At 46.2% G+C, this 6,561-nt stretch overlaps 1 long non-coding RNA gene across 1 annotated transcript; it reads left to right on the top strand.

Moving 5' to 3' along the window:
- The first annotated feature begins 212 nt into the window (after positions 1–212).
- Positions 213–5,905, top strand: LOC102548193 (uncharacterized). Its single transcript, XR_015642025.1, has 3 exons — positions 213–545; positions 5,361–5,432; positions 5,797–5,905. It is a non-coding gene; the product is annotated as an uncharacterized LOC102548193 (long non-coding RNA).
- The last annotated feature ends 656 nt before the right edge of the window (positions 5,906–6,561 follow it).

A 6,561-nucleotide genomic window follows, 5' to 3' on the forward strand; every position in this document is an offset into this window, starting at 1 on the left:
AGAAGAGATGGTAAATAGAACAAGAGAATGTAGATCTGTTTAGAAGTAGTCCTTGGGGGTGATTCCAATCTCCATTTGATAGGACACCTGCAGTCCAGATCAGTAGTGTCAGGATACCAAACAAATCAGCAGCGGTGGCATGGTACAGCAGAATTAGCCAGGCTTCTGCTGAATAGATGAGTCAGCGGGAGAGACTAGACCCAGCTGGGACACCAGGAGAAGTTTCTGCTGTGCCTCTCTGGATGAAGTGAAGATCGGTGCAGATATGAGACCAACAAAATGTTGCAAGACTAGCTACGCAAGTACCACATCACTGTCCGTTGAGTCCTATTTATACTCTCTCCGAGCATCACATGTTGCCTCAGCAAGACACCACAGGAGTCTGCATCATGTGACACGACCAGAAACTTCCACTTCACAGGAGGAGCGGACTCTTGCCAGCCAGCTAGCGAGTGGCTGGTTGGCACTTCCTTTGGAGTCAAGCCAGCAACATGTTATACTCCATGTACCTCGTCACAAGCAGGACCCCAAAGCAGAAGAACCAGGTGAGACGTACAGAGGGAAAGTAGGAGATGAGAATTATATTCTTTCAGGTGACAGCTTTGGTCTAGCTTGTCATGTAGCGACCATAAATGAGTGGAACATATTGAACAGTTGTCTTCCGTTTTCCACCTCAGGTTGAGGGTTCTATGACTTGTAAGGGCTTAAAAAGGAGACTCAGCAGGGACTGAACACACTGAGGCCTGAACCGTTGTTACTCCCATTCCTTTCTTCTTCTTAAGTCCAATAAATAGTTGTGCTTATCTGTCGGGATTCATGCTTTTTTGTACCCAGGCTTGTCAGCCGGCTGAAGCCTTATTAGGCTGGTCTGAGAAAGTAAACTAATTCAAGCACGTGCCATCAGAAGCAGTAGGAAGTCCAGCGAGGAAAAGGAAGATGCCATCTGGCTGCTAAGGCAGTGTGCTTTGCATTTGAAATAAGAGTGATCACAGCTCAAATCAGCAGTCTGGAGGTGTCATTGATTGCTCTGGGTCTCAGCAGTTCTCATAATCCAGCCCATTATTTTCCCTGTTAGCACCAGGGCCCATCATAGCTGGGACTGAATGGTTCCTTCAGTCATCTGTTTGAGGAGGTGACACCATAGCTTTCTGCATAGATGTATTTGTGACTTAAATGCTCTTGGTTCAATAAAAGAATTGCAATGCTTTATTGTCGTGGGTGGAAGTCCAGGCAGGCTTTGCTACTGCTGCTTCCAAGGATCTGTTACCTTGCAGGCTCCATCTACATAGTTAATGTTCTGTGTGGAGATTTCCAGTCTTCATGGCTGAAAACAGAGAGACAGTGACATACTAGGGCTTAATGCTGTGGAAGCAAACACAAGATGCAGTTTGAGGGGCAAGTTATTTAAATAAATGCGAAGTCTCGGTGTATGAGGCAAAACAGCTTTCATTCCTTCCCCCACCCCCAGGCAGACTTCACAAGGTTTGAACAACAGAACAACAGTGAATTTTAAGCCACTGGAATAGCCTTGAAGAGAGAGCACCCCAAGGAAATCAACCCCGTGAAAACTGTCTAGTATTCCCAGCCTACTGTGCATTGTGCCCCAAATGCAAATGACTTGTTTCTTTTGTGTGGTGTGTGTGTTTGTGTGTGTGTAATTAGCACATATTAATTAAACAAATGCATGGGGCTCATAATAAGATTTTAGCACATGCATATAATGTACTTTGATGGCATTCACCCCTCCAATAGACTCTTTCTCATGGCACTCCCCTCTTTTCCCTTTCCCCCTCCACATCTATATCCATCCATACATCTATCCATCTATCTAATCATCCATCTATCCATCCATTCACCCATCCATTTTTAACTTTTTATTGAATCTTTTTTAATTTCCCATCATGCACCCCAACCCCACTCATCCTCTGTTCTCCTCCTGCCTGTACCTGCCCTCCACCCTTGTAACTTCCCCCACAGGAGAGGAAAACAAATCTCATTGTGGAAGCTAAAATGTGTTGTAGTGTGTCCCACATTTCTCTGTTGGGAGAAATGTTCATTGCAATAACTTACTAGTCTGGTACAAGGCCTCCGGTATCTGCTACTCCATCCATGCTGAAACTTCACGGAGACTCCTCTGGGATATCCTGTTGTCCCGTGTCATAGAGATCCTATAGTTTTGGATCTGTAGGGTCGGCCCCTTCATGCTCTCCAGCAGTTCATTGATTGGGTAAATGTTGGGGTGGGCCAAATCAAAGCCCTGGATCTGGGCCTGAGAGGTATCTGAGCTGGTCAGCCCACCACCGGCTCTCCCACTCTCATGCCCTTGGGGCTGGTTCACTAGCCAACTCCTGCTACCAGGGCCAGCTCTACCCTGCTGCCCAGGCAAGGTGCAGGGACTGCTCTCCTGAATGCTACAGCAGGTGAGGGGCATGGAAAACTCTCCCACTCTGATGCTCTCAGGGCCAGCTCTTCTGCCTGTCATAGGTGACAAGGGGCAAAGGGAATGTCATCTCTCCCTAGCCTATGTCACTGCTTGGCAGACAACTGGCAGAGCTAGCTCTCCCATGCACACCCCTTTAGGGCTGATTCATCTGCACCCCTGCCACCAGTGTCACCTCTATTGTGCTGCCCAGGAGAGGTACAAGGCCCACTCTCTCAAGTGCTGTGGCTGGTGAGAGGCAGAACCAGCTTTCCTGTTCTCATGCCTGAGGGCCAGATGTCCCGCCTGCTACAGGACCTGAAGGGCAAGGGGTAGGAGCATATCTCTCCTTTGTCCACAACACTGCACTGGAGATGAGTTCAGGGCCAGGTCTCCCATGCTCATATATCTGCTAGGGCCAGTTTACTCCCAACTCCCACAATGTATGGAGCTACTGTCCTGACTACTGTAGCTGTCTAGGGGAAGAGGTAGCTCTCAGGTCCCCAGGGCCAGTTCTCCAAGGATGCCCAGGTGAGGAGTAGGGCCAATTCTACACAGCACTCACACATTAATACACCTCTGGGTGACAGTCCAGACCAGGGACGTTCACCTGGCTTTTTGTGGTAACAGACCCCTGCTGCTGCAAGGCCATGAACCCAGACAGGGCCCCTGGTGGCAACATAGGCCAGGATCCCACCATGGTCTCAGGTGGCATCACTCACACCAGGCTGTCCCTCATTACTCTAGAGTCTCCAGTTCTGTCTGTCTTCATTATGCTCACATTTTTCTGTTTCTTTTTTTCTTCCATTTCTCCACCACTTGCTCCTCTTAGAGGCACCCAAGATCTCTGAGTGTCTGGAATCATTTCAGGAGTGCTATGCCCTGCTTGTGCATTATGGCACTGGGCAGGGGTCATCGTAAGCTTCCCCCAGCCCCTGCGCCTGTGCAGTACCTGCCTGGTGCTCATCTCAGGCTAGCTCCTCACCAGCCTTCCTGAGTGCCCCATGTTAGGCTTGTCTGTCTCGGGCTCACTCCCACCCGGACCCTCAGTCCCTGGTGGGGTTCCTCTAGTCTCCAGCTTGTTTCTGGTTCTCGGAACAGATGGGGTCTGTGTCACTCTGGACTGAACTACTTACTGTTCTGCTAAAGGAACCTAGCAATGAAATGACTCTAAGAACACTATGCTAGACTCATAGATCAGTGCCTTGCTCAGCCATCATCAGAGAAACTTCCTCCTGCAGGAGATGGGAACAAACAAACATGGAGACCCACAGCCAGACAATGTGCAGAGAGTGAGAGACCTTGGAACACTTAACCCTACATGGGGTGTCTCCATCAAATCTCTCCCTTCAAGGCTCAGGGAACTCTGCGGAAGAGGAGGCAGAAAGAGTGTGAGATCCAGAGAGGAAGGAGGACACCGAAGAAGCAAGTCCTAAACACTACAGGACGGACACACATACTAACTCATAGAGACTGCAGCAGCTTGCACGGGGCCTGCACAAGTCTATGCCTGATGAGTACACGGGCTGAGGGAAAAGTGGACACAAACCTTCATCCCTAGGCCAGAAGCTATCTCCAATCAATAAGTGCCTGCAAATGGAGTTCTTTTTCTCCAAAAAAAGTCTTACTAAGGACACAAACCACACTCTTAAGGGCAGACCCCATGCCCATCAGTAGATGGCCAACACAAAATGAGCTCAATGGCCTCCATGAAGGTTCTTTATCTCATAATGTTTTGTCAGGATCGATCTCCCCCCCCCCCACCGGGCTCTCTCATTTTCACAGGTCCTTTGCTTATATTATGTCTTCAGGCTTTGTGATCTTAAGGGATTCCTGTGTCTGTGAGTGCGTGTGTGTCTCTGTGTCTTACATGTGTTTCTTGTGCCATTTCTTTGGCTCTTTTGTTTTTGTTTTGTCTATTATGATTTCTTTGTTTTTGTTTTGTCTTTTTTATTATTATTCTTTAGATGCCTGCTTGTTTTCCAACAAGAGACGGAGAGGGTGTGGATCCAGATGAGAGGGGAGGTAGGGAGGATCTGGGAGGATTTTAGGGGAGGCGAAATGGTAATCAGAATATAATGTCTGAAGAACATCTATTTTCAACAAGAGAAAAATAAGAAGAAAAACAAAACAAAAAATAATGGACCCTACTGAAAGTGAAAAACAATGATGAAATCTCAAAGCTGAATGGGAAGGGGTGGGGCACTGGAAAGAAGTTGAGGGAGGAGTAAATATGCTCAACATACATGGTATGAAATTCTCAAAGAATTAATCAAAAACTGTTGAAATTATGGTAAAATACATGGAAAATAGTTTATCCCTTTTGTCATCATCTAGTTCTAGAATTTTCCATTACCTCACAAGGAAGTTCAATGTCTACTGAATTGTCTCTAGTTGCCTCTCCCAACTCTTGGCAACCATTAATCTCTTCTGTCTCTTTGGGTTGTCTCTAAGTTTCATAAACCTGAAACCAGATGCCATGTACTCTTTAGCTTAGTGGGATTTTGTTGCTTTGTTTTATTGGAGACAGGCTTCCTCCACATGCCATGCTATGCATCAGCATTCTGTTCTTCTATATAGCTAAATAATGTTCCATGAGAAAAATGTACATGTCTTCACTCTCGTTTCTTCAGTTGGTAGATGTGGGCTGTGTGCTTCTGTATTGCTTCCAGACAGGGTCTCATGTGATCTAGAAGGCCTTAGACTTCTGATATTCCTGTTTCTCCCTGTGAGTGATTGATTATCTTACAGCTATGGGCTACAACATCCGGTTTATGTAGCGCTCGTGGTAGAGCCCAGGGCTCTGTGCATGCGAGGCAAGCACTGTACCAGCTAAAGCTACAACCTCAGTGCACACGCCCTTTTAAAATATTTATTTATTTATTTATTTATTTATTTATTTATTTATTATTTATTTATTTATTCATTTATTTATTCATAGATGAGATCTCTGTTTGTCAGTGTTGGTTCGGCACTCCTGGGTTCAAGTGGACATCTTGCCTTAGCATCCCAGGTCAAGATTTTTTTTAACATTAATCAATAAAACAGTATTAAATTAAGAGGATCATATATTGATAAGTATTGGTAGATATTCATATTACTAATGACCTTCAGAAATAGAATCCTTTCCTGTTTATTTGTCTAGCAAATTGGCCTCAGGAAGGGAGAGACAAGACTCAACTATACCTTCCAAAACGCTGGGACAACCATAAGGGGAAATGTTTACAAGCCGGTTCCCTAGTGTGGTGATTTCAATAAAGATAGGCCCAATAGGTTCATAGGGAGTGGCACAATTCCTTGTCGAAGGAATTGTCACTGGGGGTGGACTTCAAGATTCCAAGTGCTCAAGTCAGACCCTGTGTCACTCTCTCTTCCAGCTACCTGCAGATCTGGACATAGAACTCTCATCTACCTCTTCAGCACATCTGCCTGCACAGCATCATGCTTCCTGCCCTGATGACTATGGACTAAACCTCTGAACTGTAAACCAGACTTAATTAAATACTTTCCTTTATAAGAGTTGCTGTGGTCATGATGTCTCTTCACAGAAATAGAAGCCCTCACTAAGACAGCTAGAGAAAAGGGACCTTCTGCCCACTGCCAGTTATATTTGCTGGTCATTGACAAGCTGGAGTTAGTAGGGGGAACCTTGGATCCAGTAGCACGATAGCCTGATCTCTTAGGGCAGTTTCATCCAGAGAAGGTCTGTCTCTGTCTCTGTCTCTCTGTCTCTCTGTCTCTCTGTCTCTCTCTCTCTCTCTCTCTCTCTCTCTCTCTCTCTCTCTGTCTCTCTCTCTCTCTCTCAGCTGACAAGTGGCTGGAGGCCCCATTCCCAGCAATTAATTCTGGATATTGCTTTGTCGATGTACAGGGATGGCTCTATTTCAGCCATTCAAATGATCATTGTTTCCCTGTGTGAGTTGGATTTCTATGACTCTAGTATGTCACCATTTCTCTGAGTCATACTATTGCACTGGGGCCACGTTGAACTTGGAGAACGGAAAGAATCTAGGATGGGAGAACCCATAATCATGGAAGCGGGAGTAGATCTGACAAAGGTAGGCTGGGGGGTAGAGGTGCCTCCGACATTTGTTCTCACACAGATTACAAGAGCTATGCAGCTCTGTGTGTGTGTGTGTGTG

This window comes from Rattus norvegicus, chromosome 17 (assembly GCF_021556685.1).
Source record: "Rattus norvegicus strain SHRSP/BbbUtx chromosome 17, alternate assembly SHRSP_T2T, whole genome shotgun sequence".
Classification (NCBI taxonomy): domain Eukaryota; kingdom Metazoa; phylum Chordata; class Mammalia; order Rodentia; family Muridae; genus Rattus; species Rattus norvegicus.